Here is an 18,708-nt window from a genome sequence, read left to right as displayed (position 1 = left end):
ATGGGACATCCAGTTGGAAATGTTCTAGAGGGAACTGAAGATATCAGCCTGGAAATTAGAAGTACATGTGTAAATTTGGGAAACTTATTTTAGAGTTGATAACTGAAGACTGAAGATTGGATGAGATTTCTATGGAAAAGAGTATGGAGTGGAAAAAAAAGAGAATGATGATTGAATCTAGGAAATATCCACACACATATTATTAATTGATTTAAACAGTCATTATCATGACAATAATTATAATGTATTGATCCCCTACCATGCACCAAACAGTTTGTGTGGATTAGAACGTCTTATCCTCACAATCCCTTGAAGTAAGTGATATTATAAGCCCTTTATTACATATGAGAGATTCACTATAGCTCAATTAGTGTTCTTGCATTTATTCTTGATAAATCAGGAGTAGCACCTGTGGCTGAGCAAACTGCTCACTTTTGCTACGCTGCAATAGAGTTAGCTCTTACTTATGTGCAGATCCTCCCAAGGGAAGTCTAAAGATCTGCCATATGCACAGAAATAGGTAGTGAATTGCCCAAAGTACAGGAAGTATTAAATCTCTGCTTGGAATTTTGTTTTTGTGAAAAGGACATAAAAATTGTTGACATTTATCTGCAAGCAAGAAAAACAGATGTACCCAGCTCTGTGTAGGAGGATAAACTAAACTCTCAGCTTTTCTGTCTCTGAGTTGTTACTTAACTCAAGGGACAACATCAGACAAAAGATGTGTCTCTAGATGCTCAGGGACTTTTGTTGAATCATCAACTGACTCATGAAGTGCCTAATGTTTGGCATTGCTGAACAAATTATACATAAATATAGTCATTTATACAGTCCCTCAAGATAATGTGTACTTCCTTTTGATAATGTATGATAATTGATGTTATTTCAGATATTGTTAATATAAGCATGAGACTGGAACATGCTGTAGAATAAACTCTTACTTCCCCAGGGAACATATTTTAATAACAAATTGTATTATTTTCAATAACAAGTAAATAGTGCTATACCTGTAATAAAGGGTAAAACAGATGTTTTACTTACTCTTAGATAATTATAGAAATACATGCAGATTTTCTTCTTAGGTCAAAAAAACATAAAAGGAAATTTAAGAGCAAGAAAATTAAAGAATTTTGAGTACAGAGAGTACAGAAAGGAATTCTAATGAATTGAAATCTGATGACACTCTCCAAACTTTGCATCATTAGTCTCTTTTATTCTATTTATTTAAATATTTATTATAAGTATATAATTTATTAAATAATATATCCTATTCATACCATAAGTAATTATACTTATAAATATATAGGCATTTGTCATAGTCCATTTATGCTGCTGTAAGAGAATACCATGGACTGGGTAATTTAGAAAGAACAGAAATTTATTTCTCACAATTCTGGAGGGTGAGAAGTTCAAGATCAAGTCATCAGGCTCTCTACTTCCAAGATGGCCCTTGTTGCTGTGTCCTTACATGGCAGAAGGTGGAAAGGTGGAAAAGTGCTCCTTCCAACCTTGAGCACTTTGATAAGGGTGCTAATCTCATTCACAAGGGCAGCACCTTCATGACTTAGTCACATCCCAAAGGCAACATCTCTTAATACTGTTGCACTGGGGATTAAGTTTCAACGTAAATTTTGAAGGTGTCACCATCATCCAAACCATAACACCACCATAGCACAGCAATTGAAATTATTTTTCATGACTTGAGTTTCCATATATATATATATATATATATTATATATATATATATATATAAATTCAGGATGGGCTAGGTTATGCTAGAGAAATGAACCCCTTCAACTTTAAAGGGCATAAAACACTAAAGGCATTAATTGTCAATCAAGATACATATCCACAATGGGTTGGCTGGGGCTCTGATCCATGTCTCTAAAATTAGATACCCAGGATCAATGAGTTTCTGCCATCTGCAGCAATGCCAGTGCAATGGCAATGAGAATGGAACTTGGCAAATTGTCCACTGGCTGTCAAAGCTTCTATCTAAAAATGACACCCATAAATTCTACTAACATTTCATTGGCCAAAGCAAGTTTATGACCATGCCATCCTAATCAATGCAGTCCCACCATGTTCCCAGAACTTGCACTGATGACTACCACATTAGTTGTCCTAACTATATATTCGAAGACACAGATGTGGGATTTTGGATTTGGGTGTTCATGAATTGCCTTCACAACTTTTCAAAGTGGGTCATCTTCTTATAAACATGGTTCTTTATTTGCTTAAGCATTTTGCTAATGCAGTCAAGGTAAAATTTTTATTATGTTTTTGCCCTGATTCACTAACTTTGTTCCTGAATCTCGAACTGTTTTTAGTCTAATCTTTTATAAAGTGTGATACAGTAATTATGATGAGTAATTGAGAATAGATTTACTCCTTAAAAATGTCAACAGCAGTTCCTACTATGTTCTTGGGGTGTTGTTGAGTCATCCTGTATTGTAAAGCTCAACATTATTTTTGTTTTTTAAAATAAATATTTTTTATACATTTTAGAATCCAGGGCAACAGTAATTCTTCTTTCTTAAAAATCAAAAGAGATGGTTGAGAGCTTATTGAGTTGAATCTTTATACCAAGCAAAGATCAGATGAAGACTCACCATACAATCTTCCTAAAAGGAAGTACCTTTTTTCCTCACACTGATGTCAGAGTAGATTCTGTCTTTTAAGTAGAGCTTTGCGATTGCTACAGAGCGGTGGAAACATTTGTCTTTTGTATAATGCATACAACTGAGATTGAGCTCTTTCACATGGTGAGACTGATGATATACTTGTAGTATATTTTGAACTTTGACCTCCAAAGATAAAATGAATGCCATAATCACATTTCAGACCTATAATTTTAGGGCACTATAGTACTGGAATGTTTTTCTGATTCGCTTATTTTAACTGAGATCATATTTTTGACATGCCTTTCATTTGCTTTCTAATGCATTAATTAGTGGCATCTGAATCTCTCTCAGCATTAATATTTAAGAACTCTAATTCTTGGCGTTGTGATTTACAAGTGCTAACATAAAGCAAAACAAAATTGTAAGGTTTTCTAAAAGTCCACAAGGCAGTAGGTGAGCAGATGAATGAACTTTGAATAAGATTTAAAAAATCTGAATTTACCCAGCCTGTCTTTTTACAAGTATCCATTTCATAATTACAGTTTATAATTTAAATATCTACATGTTGAGCATAGTTTTTACTTTAAGTATTTTGTCATATTCCATTTTTACACTCATTCTTCTTTTGATAGATGTTTTACTTATTCTGTTTTTGAATAATTTGCATATACATTTGTTATTCATCAAGTAGTCACTGAGGTCCTATCTTATTCTGGCAGGCTATTGTGGTTCCTTCTCTATTGAAGCTTGAAGGCCAGTAGTGAGGGAGGCACCATTACTCAAATAATCACACAGATTGGTTGAAAGTTGCTATCTTGATGAGTGCTATGAACTAGGGAAGCCAGGGGTGATTAGAGCATGTAACGGAAAGATTTCACCTCCTTGGATGGAGGTTAGGAAAATATTCCCTGAAAAAGTAAAGCAGAATGGCCAGAGACTTGAAGGATAAAGAAGGGGGGATGAGAGTAAAAGGTGTCCCAGCAGGGAAACAGCCCCTGCAAAGATCTTCGACTGGGAGGGAGCAGAGTTATTCCTGGAAAGGCCACAGTGAAGAGTAATGAGAGCAGGGGGTGCTGCTGCTGAAGTGGATGGAGAGGCCAACTGCAGGCATGTGCAGGCCCTCAAGTGTTTTTTTTCATTATCTTAGGAACAACTGGAATCCTTTGAAAGTGTTTAAGCGGAGGGAGATGTTACCTGATTTGCGTTTCTAAGAGGATCCTTCCTACTACTTTGTTGAGAAAAAGCAGAGCAGGATAAAAGTGAATGCAGAAATCAATTTGAAAAATATTGCAGCAGCCTGGGCTACAGATGATTATATGAACCAGGATGGTGGTGGCAAAGAACAGGACAGGTCAATATGTCTTAATGATAATTAGAAAAGAAAATTAACATGGTGAAATTGGATATTAAAAAGTAAATCAATAATGTTTATATTTATCAGTTATATTCAGCTTACTCAATATTTTAAAATTAGTATTTTGAGAAGCAACTAAGAACTGGCCGTTGTAAATGTCACTAACAAATTCTGGCTCCTTTGTTGAGAAATGGTCTACCACTGACTTGTATCTTACTATATTTGGGTAGGGTCTTTCCCCTTAGTCTGAGACTGTGGAATTGACAGCAAATATGACCTTCAGGCAGGTTTGTTAAAAAAAAAAATCTACTCAAAAGAAATTTTATTCCATTCAGAGAATAACTGTTATTTTACTAAAGTGTGGATTATATAATAAATCATGTTGTAATAATGTCGAAAGCTACATCATCAACATAGACTCAGAAAAGAGAAATTATTTCTCATAGACGACACAAATGTCCACAGGCAAGCTACATGTGGCAGCTTTTCCCAACACCATTTCAAGTTTTTGATGCTAGATAAGCATGTTTTGATTACATGTGATTCATCATTCTACTGACTGATATCCAACACTTCCCTAAATCACAGAATTAATTTTCCAGTAAAACCTATTCATTCTGGTACAAACATATTTCAACTGAAAAGTTAAGCAGAGACTTCCCCTCTCTGTCTCCCCTCCCTTCTTTCCTTTTTTTCTTCCTTTTTTTTTTTTTAAATCATCTCTTCTTCTCTTCCTGTTAAGAGTGACCCCTTTTAAGTCATGACTATTAGTAATGACTTTCACACCCACATCAATCTATTAGTATATCTATTGACTTTATTTTCAAACTGTAGCCAGAATCTAGACAATTCTCCCCCCCTCTACCTTAAAGCTCTAGTCCAAACCAACATCTGCTCCTTCCTTTGTTATTATAATTACCTTCCAACTACTCTTCTGGCTTCTATCCTTGCCCCCAGGGTTATATTCTTCCCACAGCAGTCAGTAACCTTTAAACATATAACCTGTATCATAACACATCTTTTGGTTAATGACTTTGTGGCTGCCCACCTCAGAGTAAAGGCCTGTCCTTATTGTCATCCTGATAGCTCAATCTCTGACCTGTTCTCCTCCTCCTCTCCTCCCCTGCTCTCTTCTTCCCCTCCTCCCCTGCTCTCTAGCCCACACTGGCCTTCTTGCTCCCTCAGACATTTCAAACATTCTCCCACGTTAAGGCCTCTTCAGCTGCTGTTTTCAATGCCTGAATGTAGTTCCTCCAGATATTTTGATTTGTTCCTTCACTTTATTCAGGCATCTATTCGATTGTAGTCTGATCAGAGAGACCTATGATGAACACCCTATCTAAAACAGCAGCCATCAAATCGTTCTCAATTATTTTTTTCTGCCTTAATTTTCTTCCTTATGTGTATGTATGTGCGTGTGTGTGTATATATATATATACATATATATATCGTTTAATATCATTTTCTGATAATCATGGATATTATCCTTTGATACTACACAAGAATTCTGTAAGTGATAGTTTCCCAAAGGTTAATAGCGACTTAGAATCTGAAACCACATGAACAAACTTTTCATATTGTTACATCAGATCCATTGGTCTTGCACTTTAAATGGATGCATGCATGATTCCGTAAAAGCATCCATTGGTCATTTTTAAAACATTGGCTCACTGTGGTTTCACGGATAGGAGAAATGCCAACACATTTCATTTTGCAACATCGAAAACCCACATTCTTTAATATTGCTATCAATTTCCTTAGAAAAAATTTTCTTTCGAAAAATTGTTTAGACACTGCTGCCAGATACAGGTTTTCCAAAATTCTAATATTCATTCAAATATTCAAAATCTGTAATTGGCAACAAACACAGTCCATTATTTTCCTTGAAGTGACAAAACTCACTTTTTTCATTTTCAAGAAATACTCAATTCTACAAATACCTGCAAATACCCAAGCCTGAATAACTATAGCTTGTCTGTTAATTATGTTTTCAGGTAAAAACAGGTTTAAATAAGAAGAGCATCTAGTTCAGCTTGCAACACGGTCACACAAGTGCTTTGCTTGGAGATGACTATTGTGGGAGGGGAATTCTGATTTGGTCTCACTGATCCTGGCTCATGATCTTGTGTAATTTCCTCTCCTTCAGTATGGGCTGAGCCTAGTGACTTGCTGCTAACGAATAGAATATGACAAAAGTAAGAAGGTGTCACTTCTATGATTAGATTATAAACGACTGTGATTTCTGTCCTGCTGGACTTCTCCCTCTAGCTCTTCCTCATTCTTGCCTGGATAGAGGGCAATTTGCAAGGAATAGAGAGTGGTCTCCAGCCAATAGCCAGCAAGGAACTGAGGTCCTTGGACCTAAAACCTGCAAGGAACTGAATCCTACAACAACTACATGAGTAGATTGGAAGTGTGTTCCTCCCTATTTAGGCCTTAAGATGACTCTCGCCCCAATTAACACCTTGATTACAGCCTTGTAAGCACTTGAGCCAGATAAGAAGTGTATGAATTCCTGATCCACAGAAACTGAGATAATAAATGTTTGTTGTTTTAAGCTGCTGTGTTTTGGGGTAATTTGTTACACAGCAGTAGATAACTAATACAGTTCTCTACTTCACCATGTAATAGAAGTACTTTATATACTTTACGCATACTTTCAACTCTTGTCATGTAAAATAGTAAAATGAGTGTTTAAGGGCCAAGACAATAAAAGTAATAATTTTATTGTTTCATCAAAGATAGTCTCGAGTGAAACTAGCATTTTAGTGCACGATAGTAAATTATGCAAGGTCTACTTGCACATCTTGGTTCTATTGCCTTGATTTATTCTAAGGCAATTTTACCCACCATTGTATTTGTACCACCAGTGCAAATACATATCAACAAAGTGAAAAAGAACACACGTTAACACAGCTAAAAAAAAGGAAGAGAAAAAAAATTTAAGACAAATAATGAAAAAAACAGTCAATGTAGTAAGAATTGCCTTGACTTCAAAGACCTCCTGAAAAAAATTCTAGGACTCCTATAGATCTGAGTATTACACTTTCAGAACTGCTAATCTAGATGATCTCAATTATTACATCAGATGAATTGTTAATTTCCTATCCCTAGTCAATATGTTACAACATAGTAAAATTGCCCTAGGGAAAGGCAATTAATGCTCAATTCTCTTCGTTTTAAAAAAGAAAATTGGATTTTATAATGTTTTGAAATTCTCTCTATAACTAACTTTGTTTATCAATTCATGACTGTTGAAATGTTGCTTCACCTCAGTGTTCACTGTCCACTAGTCCAAGATCAAACATATCGAAGAACAGTTTTGACTCTCACTGTTAACTTGCTGCTAATGCTTTCCGCATCTTATTAACTATCAAGAAATATATTGTAAATATGTTTTTGGTATATGCATATATGTGTGTGTGTATGTATACGTGTTTGATTTTTATTTTGTATAAATTCTATAAAAAGGTTCTGGTATGAATTTGAATATGATTTAAATATACTTACACATACATATTTTATTTATATTTTATTACTAATATTGGTATAGTTAATAATATTACTTATGATGAGGAATTTAGAAAATAACTATGTTTAAATGAAAATATTATATATTATCTTTTCACCAAGATAAAATCATTGCTAGCTGTTTTGTCTTTCATGCAGTTGAATTTCGTATGGGGCATATTTTAAATTTTCTATTACAAAATTAATAGGCAGTTTCAACTTTAGAACTTGTTTCAAAACTTCTAGCTGTGGTTGTAGATGAATTAAATAACACAAGTAAATTGATTTTATTGTGAAGAATCATAATTTCACATCACAGCATTATCTGTCTAAAATATTTGAAATTTTAAAGCTTTTTCATTGCAGATTAATTTTGCCTATATCGTTAAACATGTTACATAAATTGAGAATTTTAAAATATGTTTTATTGGCCTACTTTTTACATGACATCTTATATATTTTATAGATTTTGTTTCACATGTATGCATGCATGCAATACAGAAATTATACAGCAAAAGGAAAAGCATACTGAGAAACACTAAAGAACTAGCTCATATTTATAAATAGTAGGAGTGACATGTTTCAAACCTCTGAAAATTGATTTTGTTTCATTAAACATGGATTTGCGGATGTTACAAAGAAGTTCACACTAGTTTAAAATCCAGGTGATATCTCCGTGTGCATCCTGCTCCAGAGCATGCCATGGTCGATTAACTTATCTCTGATGTCTATACAATTGATCCTGTAGCCACGGCTCAACTGATCCTTTACAGCTGGAATTGATGCATTATGGCCAAAATTAACTCACTGGTCAGGTCTCTGACAGGTTATTGAAGGGAGAGCTCTCATTTCCCCACCTCCACTTCCACCACAGAATCAATACAACTAAAGAAATACTGTGGAGAAATCTGAAAATAGATAGCACAACAGGGTGACTATAGCAAGTATTTTGTGTGGCTGGCTACTGCTCTACTCTTTGTGCACTTTTGCAGCTATTGCATACGAGATGAAGTTTGTTTTATAGATAAAAGGGCTTTTAAATAGTACAGATACAGCATGTTCTTTGCAGACTGCTGTCTTTCTGGTGCCAGAAAGGGAAGTCACTAGATACACACATATTGATAACTATTTTATATTTAATGGCCAGGGATTCCTACTATTAAAATCTGGGTTCTAGGCTATTACTACTTTCATTTATTATTGATAAAGCACTGTAAATACACATGGTATTTAATATTACATGAAATCGTGCCAGACAAATTACCTTCCCTGCAGATACTTAAAGCTAAAAGCAGGAGGAGAGCAATGCAGGAGGGACATTGTGGGAAGAGTGGAGACTGATTAAGGGTTACAACCCTGGCATTGCTTTGCCAAGTAGGTGGATTGCAAGGAGAATTTGAAAGCTGAGAAATTATTCTGAGATTGGGAAGCTTTTCAGCAAAATAAAACCTATAACTGAAAGCAAGTAAAGACATCAGAAAAGAAGAATTTCAGCCCTTTGCATGACAAGTGTACATCTTCAGTTCTGATATTCCTCTTACATCATGTTCGCCTTGTGTCTCAGCATCACCTCCCACTCATCATACTCCAAACATGCTCCATCATATTCTCAAACCTGAGTATGCATTCGAATTATCTGGGGGCTAGTTAAAACATGAATTGTTGGTCCACATGTCAGAGTCAGAGTTTCTGATTTAGTAGGTCTGGGGTTTGTATTTGCATTTGTAATAAATTTTCAGTAATTGTTGTTGCTGTTCATGCTGGAACAACTTTGAGAACCTCTGTCCTAAACCACTACCTTCAATTTTTGTTATATCTTGTCCTCCAAACCACAGCTTGGAATCAACTCGAATTCTCATCTTTCTAGTCAAGTGATGCCCCAGTTTACCTTTGCTTTCCTAGGAATTCTATCTTTTCTTTTCAAACTGACAGCTACTAATCAGACATGACTGCTACTAGCAACAAGAAATCACATGATTTCAATACTACTATTTTGAACACCCTTTACGTGCAAGATACTATGATAGCCACTTTAAAATATAGTAGCTTGTTAAATAATACTATTTAGATAAGTTGTATTAGCTTCATTTATAGGTGAGGAAATTCATTTGTAGTAAGATTAATTCACTTGTAATGGGTATTACAGAAAGGATATAAATGAAGGTCAGTCTGACATGAAAACCCATCTTCTTATTGTGTCCAACTTATATTCAGATGCCACCTGAGGCCACCACTTCTTTCAGGCAGCCCTTCTTGTATGATTAAGCAGGTGATATAGTAAACTTTCTCCTTTCTCTCATCTACTAGTGATATCCCCTTTATTATACAGACTTGGTATATGATGAGGTAGCATTGGAACTCAGTACCAAAGGGATAGATTAACCAAGAAATATCATTGGAAAGGCCAGGAGTGGTGTTGATTACCTGTAGTCCCAGCTGCTCAGGAGGTTGATGCATGAGGATGTCTTGAGGCCAATTCAAAGCTGCAGTGCTCTGTGATCATGTCTGTGAATAACCACTTCACTCCAGCCTGGGAAACATAGGGAAATCTCATGTCTTGGGAAAAAAGAAAAAAAAAAAGAAGGAAAGAAATGTTCCCGGGACAATTAAATGTCTACATGACACAATAGTAGATGGAATAAAATTCTCAATTTGGAAAATAAAACTGAAAATTTTAGAAGAAAACATGAGATACTGAAATACAAACTTTAAAAATTGATAAACATAAAAACCTGTAAAAATGCAACAAAAGAAATGGTAAATAAAATCAAAGGTAAATCATAAACCAAAAAAAGTTGGCAATATTATCATTGTTTTACATATATGCATATTGAATCCAGCAGAGGAGAAATAACTTGCTCAAAGCACACAGCCAGTCAAGTGACAGGGCAAGATTCTAATCTACTGTTGTGATATAGATATTAGGATGAAGAATGTTTTAGTTAATTCACCACTCTGTGTTTTTAAATGATTTCTCAATACCAAACAAATTAACTCGTATTTTGTGGACTCTATTTATACAAATACAATTTCTCAGTTAAAGCAGACAAACTAACTCTATTTGCATTATCATAGATATACCACATAAACGTAAATATTGAATAAGACTATTAAGACTAGTAATTCACAATGTGTACAAAATGATATTTTTTAAGTTTAAAACACACAGAAATTTTATGTATTATTTGTAAATACAAATATATTAATCAAAAGTCTAAAATCATGGACAAGAAGAATGCATACCAATTTCAGAATACTGGTAATCTCTGAAGAAGGAAGAAGGAAACAAAAGGGGTCAGGGTGGCCTTAATTGTATACGTGATGTTTCACTATTATGTAGCTTTAAAAATCTGAACCAAATATGGCAAAGTGCTAATGCCTGTTAGATTAATGTGGCCCGTACTTGTTTTAGTTTTTTCTCTTCACTTTTCAAAAATCTGAACCAAATATGGCAAAGTGCTAATAATGCCTGTTAGATTAATGTGGCCAGTACTTGTTTTAGTTTTTTCTCTTCACTTTTCAGAATTTTTGAAATTTTTTATGGCTAAAGATAGAAAATTTAACAAAGGTTTTTCATGGGTTGAAATAAATTTTGGATATTCTTGGTTAAAATATGAGAATTTTCTTTGCTGCAAAACTTTTCCATCATTAATATGCTAATGGAAATATGAATTGCCAAGAGGATAATGTGCTATGAAATATTTCCCAAACTTATTTTATCATGGAAGCCTTTTATTTTTGTCTTAATGAAACATCTATTAACAACTCATGGATATTTTGGGAAATGCTGTTATACATCACAGCACTTAATTTTCCCTAATTGTTTCATGTAATTTAACTTAATTTTCCTGATTATATTTTTCATCTCTTTGATACCAAGACTGAAGTCTTGTTCCTTTTAGGTAGGCATATAATGGATATAAAAGTAATACTTTGATGGGTTTGATTGATTTTTCTGAAAAATTATTGTGTAGGTCATCATACTTAATGTAGGTTTGGGGTCAAGGGAGAGAATTAGTAAAAATTGCCTTTGCACACAGTTTTCTATGGCACTAAAAAACAAATCTGAGGAATGCAAAGATCATAAGGTCAATGGTATTTATTTTCAAACAAATGGAATATATTTATGCCAAAACTTTGCCAGACCTGTTTCTGTAGACGTCTGTCCTTCATTTATTCATTCATTTATTTCAACAAGTATTTTCAAATAATCTGAGGAGAAATTATACTTTAATAATATATGGGTAGTAGATAAAATTCAGTGCATCAGATTTCTCAGAATTATGTCGTCAATAATTTCTCAGAGTAATATAACTCAACCCTTTTAAAACTATATTAAGCGTAAGTCCAATTTACCATTGTATTTAAATAATTGATTCATTTAAATATTTTTGAATACTATACACATCTTAAATTCATTGGTTAGCAAGGGTACAATTTTAATACAATAATAAATAAAATAAATAGAATTGACTAAGCAAAAATTTATTGACTTGACATTTTATTTCTTACGTATTGCCACACATATAAGGCTCCCTTAGCCAAGTTAATGTCAGAAGCAAACACCTCTCATTCCTACTCCTTCAATAATTTATAAATGTATTAATATGGGTATTAAATGAAAATATCAAATTTTTAAAGTTATGTGTAAAGATCTAGTACCTATGATGAATAGCTAACCCTTGTCTATCTTAATGTTTCAGAAGAGCAGTCTGTGATTCTCGTTTCCTAATGATTACCTTTTATACCGTTTTGTATTTGGTAAAATTATGCTGCTATTTGTTGAAGGATAAAACGTTTAAATCTCATTTTTTATAAATTTTATTTTGCTATAATTCATGCTGCTCTAAAAGTTGTTTCATGGACTTATACAAAAAAAAACATCTGTGCTTTGCAGAAATATAATTTGTATAGAGTTAAAATCTTATTGTAATATAATTTAATACCTTTAATATTATTTAGGTTAATTTAGAACCCAGATTTTCATAGAAGAAATTTACATCAATTCTAATAAAATAATCTGTGTTTTCAAACCATTATTGTATTGGAAACTAATACTGAAAACAGTTTTTAATCAGTTCTATTACAGAGATTATTCAGGTATCCAAAAGTTTTCAAAGATGTGATCTTTCATCTGCTTTGTCGTTTTAGTCTTGGAAATATAGTGATATAAAGAGTAAATGTTTATCTTCTCAAATTTTGTCATATTTTAACATTGATCTGAAATGTTAATGATAAATTAATTTTTATGTAAGACAAAGGACAGATGGAATGAATAATAGATTATGTGCTTTGAGTGCTTCTGGTAATGTTAGTACTTTAGCATTTTTATATAACGTGATCATGACTCATAGTGAAGTTACAGTTAATAATTGTGTAAAAATTTTCTGCTGCTGAAGGAATTCATATTTGCTTTAAACTGTCCTGCTACAGCTTATCAGTATTTCAGGCAGATGTCCCTCTTAACTGTGTAACTCATTTGTCTCACTACCAGCTGAAATAGTATGAAACAACTCAATTCTGCCAGTTAGCAGAAGTCAACGACAAGACATTAACTCAATGCTTATAACCACCTGGGTAATAAAATTATATCAGCAGTAGTCTGCTTATGCTACTGTAAGAAAATGGAATGATGTATTGTTTCAAATTAATTAGCATATATACGTTAATGAAGATTAAACATGTGATATTTAATTTTGTGAATAATTTCTTGTATGAGGAAATTTTACAGATGGGCCTCATTATGTATGCAGGTGTAGCAATGGACACAAATACCTTAGAGTTTTAATTCCTTAAAAGTGTGTGATTATCAAAGTGTACACACCCACCTATTGCTCCTAGATATTTTCCTGTGCTCCTATACGGAGGACTTGCTTGAAAGATGGTGGTGTGTATGTTAGGGGGTGGCAGAAAGGATATATACACATGCAACACAAACCTTGTATAGAGTAAAAAATTAGAATGAAGAATGTCTTAATTATCTATTGCTTTGTACCAAGTGGCCTCAAAACTTTGTGGCTTATAGCAATGAACATTTATTATCTCACACAGACTCTGGGGATCCAGAATTCAGGAGTGGCTTGACTGAGTGATTCTAGCTTGGCAGCTCTCATAGGGTTACAGTGGAGATGTCAGCTGGGGTTCCAATCATCTGAAGGCTTGACTGGAGCAAGAAGGTCTGCTACCAAGCTTGCTTAATTATGTGATGGGCAGTTGATGCTGGCTCTCAGTTTCTCATCACATGGGCCATTCCACTGAGCTACTTGAGTGTCTTTTTTACATTGCAACAGGCTCTCCTAGAGTGAATGATATGAGAGAGTAAGGTAGAAGCAACAATGACTTTTATAAACTAACCTTGGAAGTCATACACTCTCATTTCTGCATATCATATTGGGTATGCAGGTTAGCTCTGATCAGTGTCGGGGAGAATTATGTGAGCGTGTGTGTAACAGAATGTGACAATCATTAGAGGAAGTCACCTTAGAGATTGGCTACCATTGGTGGGGAGGGAAAGACATAGCATGCATATAATTTTAAAGAACTGCTCTATCTTAATTATAATTCAGGGTAATGAAAATATCAATCACTAAAAATAATTTCTGACTGATTTCTGCTAGGTGAAGTGTCACATGCTTTTTTATATTAATGTTTGTGCTTATAAGTCACTTGTTCATGCCAATAACTGTCAATCAGGTTATGTGGATGGAATTTGTCATTTTATACTGGGAAAACTCTGGTGTCACACATCAAGATGGTGCCAGAGTTATAATTAGAGGAATGATATTTAGAGTTTCTGACTTTTAATCTTTGGTCATTGCCTCCTACCAGCCCAGGAGTGCCCCCAAGAGATTATTTTAATGCTAATTGCTGAAATAGATCAATATATTATGGATTCACCTCCAGCCATTGCTCTATGAAATTGTAATTCAGGAAGATGTCAACTTATTGTATCTATTCCACTGGTACATGGTATGTGCTCCTACGTTTTAAGACCTTTGTGACACATTGTGATAATTAAACAATAACATTTATTAGTAAAGACAGTGAGTAATTTACCTCTACATACATTTCACTATAAACATCAAGATATGGTAAAAGGAAATACATCCATCGATACCAGACCTGCTGAATTTTAGCTATGAATCTGTACTTTCAATATAGAAACCAGAAGTGGAGGTGTGAAGAGCTATTGGCACTATTAAGGTATATTAGGGGAGAGGGAGGGAGTGGTGGCCATGTTTTTTAAAAATTGTGGCTCAGGGTATTGTTCTTACATCTCTTTCAATGGAAATAGACTCCATTCTCATCGCTAGGTGGGCTGCTAAAGTAAATGGCAAGAGCAACTTAAGATGTTTTGAGGAGGAGATGTTAAGGTCAGTTTAGAAGCTCACTTCCTTTGTTTAAGGCTAAGACATATTCATAAGATGCACTGTTTCTGACGAATGGCTAATTTGATTGAGGGGAGTGCAAGGATGCACCTGGTATCTCTTTACACCATAGGATTACATTTCCTGGATGTATTTTACTACCCAGTTCCAGGAAGCCAACTATCTAGTATTGTCAGCTGCATAACATTAGATATTTTTGTATTTAATTAGGCTAAGTGTCTGATTTACAACACCTGAACCAAGGCTTCAGCATGGTCATTCAACTCAAAGAGACCAACACCCAACATGAATAACTCTGTTACTGTCCTGCTACTTGACACTCATGGTGCTTTAATAGACCCAATGACTATTATTAGAATAAAAATACTGTTCTACTTGCAAACTTCAATTACTGGTAAAAAATTTGAAGAATAATTTTCACATAGGCTTGTTGTGGGAGCAAATAACTCCTTTTTGACTGCTGTAGAATTTATTTCCTGGGCCTGGTATGCAGAGGGTGGAAGGTGGGAATTGTGAAGGTTATGCTGCATTTTTTTTTTGTCTAGTCATATGCAAACTAGATCAAGAAATTAATGCTCTGCTCAGATTCTTGGAATGGTGAGTTGAGAAAAGTTTAATAAAAGAAGTATTTACAAAGATGTGGTTAGAGTTTAGGGAAAATAATAGACCATGGTGCAATGCCTCTGTGAGTGTAACAGTAGTGAGCTGTTGCTATCTCTGGGTGATTAGGGGGTGATTAGAGTCCAGAGTGGACTGTGTCATTTGACAGGAGCTGTAGCTTTCAACAGAGGGATGCAGCCAACCAGTAGTAACCTGACGGGGGGCGGGGGGTGGAAACAGGAAAATGAATGCCCTGACCTCATTATCCTTTCACCTCTAACTGATTCTGTCCACACAAGCTCCAGGGCACAGAGCAATGTGTGGATCCAAAGGGACAAAAGGAAGATACCAAGCACAAAAGCATACTTAAAATTGGCAGGATTAATATCTAAATGCCTTTGTTTGCCTTATTTCACTGAAACTAATCATTGTGTGGTGATCTCTGGAGCTAGATTGTCTGGGTTTGTATTCTAGCTCCAACACTGACTTTGGGCAGGTGACTTACTCTCTCTGTCCCACAGCTGTGAAAGAAGATGATTATGGGGCTAAGCTGACAGGGTTAGAGTAATGAATAAATGAACCTATGTGTGTAAACACTTGAACTAATGCCTGGCCCATAGTAAGCATTATACCTCTTTACTGTTATTATTAAATCCCGTATCCTGTAGTTGCTTGCTCCTTTTTAAGACAAATAATGTATACTGAATTAAGTTGGATTTCTGTTCATAGTGACTATATTTCAGTATTCCTTTGGTATTGGGCTATATCCTGGGATTAAATATCCAGTTTGCAGTAATAGAATTGAGATCCTCAGAGTCCTCACTTTCAGCAAAAGAAGAGATCTTTTGCTGAAAACCTTCCCCTGAATATCTTCATGACAACCAAGAAATCTGGTGAATTTCTTTTCTGGAAAAGTTGACTGACTGGATTGCCCCTTTGAGAATTAAATTTTTGGATGGAAAAGTTTAGTCAACTGCTCCTGCTTTCTCCAATAAATGAATCCCTTCAGGAGCAGCATTTTAAATGTGTTTATTGCACATAATGGTAGAAAAAACAAAAATGAATCTTTGACTTAGAACAATGCCTTTTCATGAGATTTATTGTCTAATTAAGCAATTTCCAATAAAACAAGCATTTAAATTTTTTCAAGAACAAACATCCATAATAATATTAAAAAGTAGCATGAGAAAATCACACTATAGTTTAGAGGGCCTGCATTCACATCACTGGCTCTGTGGTTTTCAGACTTTGGTTTTAGCCATGGAACCCTTTGAACATCATATCCTTACACATATGAATTATATGAAAGAAGGAGCCTTCTGGCTCAAGCCCACCTGATGAGCCCTGTTTCCCACTGCTCTGAGTTAACTCCAATGGAGGGGGGCTGGGTTGCTGAGGAGGACAGTGTGAGGGCTACCTTATGAGTCTCTGAATTCCCTTACATCCTTGGGTGCAGGACTTAGTCACCCCCTTGTCTTTTGGAGTCCTATTTCAAGTGCAGAGTTCTGGACTTCAAGACAGTCTTCTCTGGAAATATTTGTGTTAGTGTGAAAAAAAAATCATTTAATGAGGGCTTTAAGAACAGAAGGAAACACCAGAGAATTTAGATAAGTTGATCAGCATTTCGTTTTCGTGACCCACCATGATTGCATTGGAAACTTGACAAGAAGCCTGTGACCAAGAGTTAGTGGGTTTCAGGAGTTCAGGCTCCCGACATCCCATGTTAAACAATTCATCTGAGTGAAAGTTGATGAATAGCCCTTCTTAGATGACGACACACAGTCTTCCAGGCAAGAGTTTCAGGAGGCCATTCAAAGAGTAATTTGGCATAACTAAATTGAACCTTGTTTTTGCTACTACTAAGATCTTTATATGCATACAATATTTAAAACAACCTCAAGGCCAGGCATGGTGGCTCACACCTGTAATCCCAGCACTTTGGGAGGCTGAGGCATGCGGATTTCCTGAGGTCAGGAGTTTAAGACCAGCCTGGCCAATGTGGTGAAATCCCATCTCTACTAAAAACACAAAAATTAGCCAGGTGTGGTGGTGGGTGCCTGTAGTCCCAGCTACTCAGGAGGGTGAGGCAGAAGAATCACTTCAACCTGGGAGGCAAAGGTTGAGGTGAGCCAAGATCGCACCACTGCACTCCAGCCTGGGTGACAGAGTGAGACTTCGTCTCAAAAAAAAAAAAAAAAAAAAGAAATCGGGGTGTGTGGAGGGGATGGCAGTGTATACCTCTCTTTCTCGCTCCCACTATTAATTTATTGGAAGCTTGTTTTATGTCAGGCTGTAAGCTGAGTTCTCTACATCATATTTTATAAAACTAATAATATTATTATTGTGATAAGAAAATTGAAGCTGACCTAAGTAGCTTCAGTAAGATCTTACCATTAGCATCCATTCATAGCCCATGCTCTTAACTACAGCACTAAATGCATTATGCAAACTTGACAAACTTCAGCTCTACAAATTATCACAAAAAATAATAACAGCAATATAAATTTGAAATGTCAAGGATCATAGTAAATTTATGGTAAAAATTTATGGCAGAAAACAAAAGACAACACAGATTTTATTCAGATTATATGTTTCTACACCATTGGTTGAGAGTTTAGGGAGGAATTTGGTCATAGCAGTTCTCATTGTGATTGGTGAATGATGTAACAAAGGCATTGGCTTCTAAGTGGCTTTCAAAGAAAGGATAAATTAAAATCGAGATGGACCTTGAGGAAGATCACATGAGGGCTGATGGGGAAGAGGCATTTGAAGGTTTGCTTATTCTTTTCCTGTACCTTCATGAAGATGTCTGTTCCAGGCAATTAGGAATATTCAGGAAGGTAGCATTATTCCACTTTTCCCACATTTTCATATGCTTGAGAGTTTCATATGGCTGATTTCTACCTACCACTCCGTTCTCGTATCAAACATTGCTTACTTGGAGATGGATATTTCACAGGCACTTCCCCCTTTCTCCTCTCTAGCCAGCTCCTCTCAAGATGTTAGAATCTTGTGACTAGTTTTCTTTCTCCAAAACAAGAATCACTATCTGAAATTACCTGGTTGATTTTTTTAAATTGTCTGTTTCTACAAAATAGAATATAAAATCCACAAAGCAGGCATCTCGTTGTTGTGGCCTAAGTGCTTGTGCTTCCCTAGAATTCATATGTTTAAATCCCAATCCCCAATGTGATGGTATTAGACGTTGGGGGCCTTTGGAAGGTGATTTAGT

At 35.2% G+C, this 18,708-nt stretch overlaps 1 protein-coding gene across 7 annotated transcripts in view; it reads left to right on the top strand.

The window, feature by feature from the left end:
• The window catches only part of INPP4B (inositol polyphosphate-4-phosphatase type II B), an 831,569-nt gene that overhangs the window by 316,995 nt on the left and 495,866 nt on the right, over positions 1-18,708 (top strand). For 2 of the 7 annotated variants that reach the window (XM_054486649.2, XM_054486646.1), the window contains exon 1: positions 18,148-18,248. The exons of 3 other annotated variants lie outside the window; for them this stretch is intronic. The gene's annotated coding sequence lies outside the window, so the exon portion shown is untranslated. Of the gene's footprint in view, positions 1-18,147; positions 18,317-18,708 lie in introns of those variants that run through there. 2 more of the 7 variants (XM_054486651.1, XM_054486650.2) reach the window with 2 other exon arrangements.

The sequence above is a fragment of the Pongo pygmaeus genome, chromosome 3 (genome assembly GCF_028885625.2).
Source record: "Pongo pygmaeus isolate AG05252 chromosome 3, NHGRI_mPonPyg2-v2.0_pri, whole genome shotgun sequence".
Classification (NCBI taxonomy): Eukaryota; Metazoa; Chordata; class Mammalia; order Primates; family Hominidae; genus Pongo; species Pongo pygmaeus.
The sequence above is the reverse complement of the archived record's forward strand: the minus strand, read 5'-3'. Positions and strand labels throughout refer to the sequence as shown.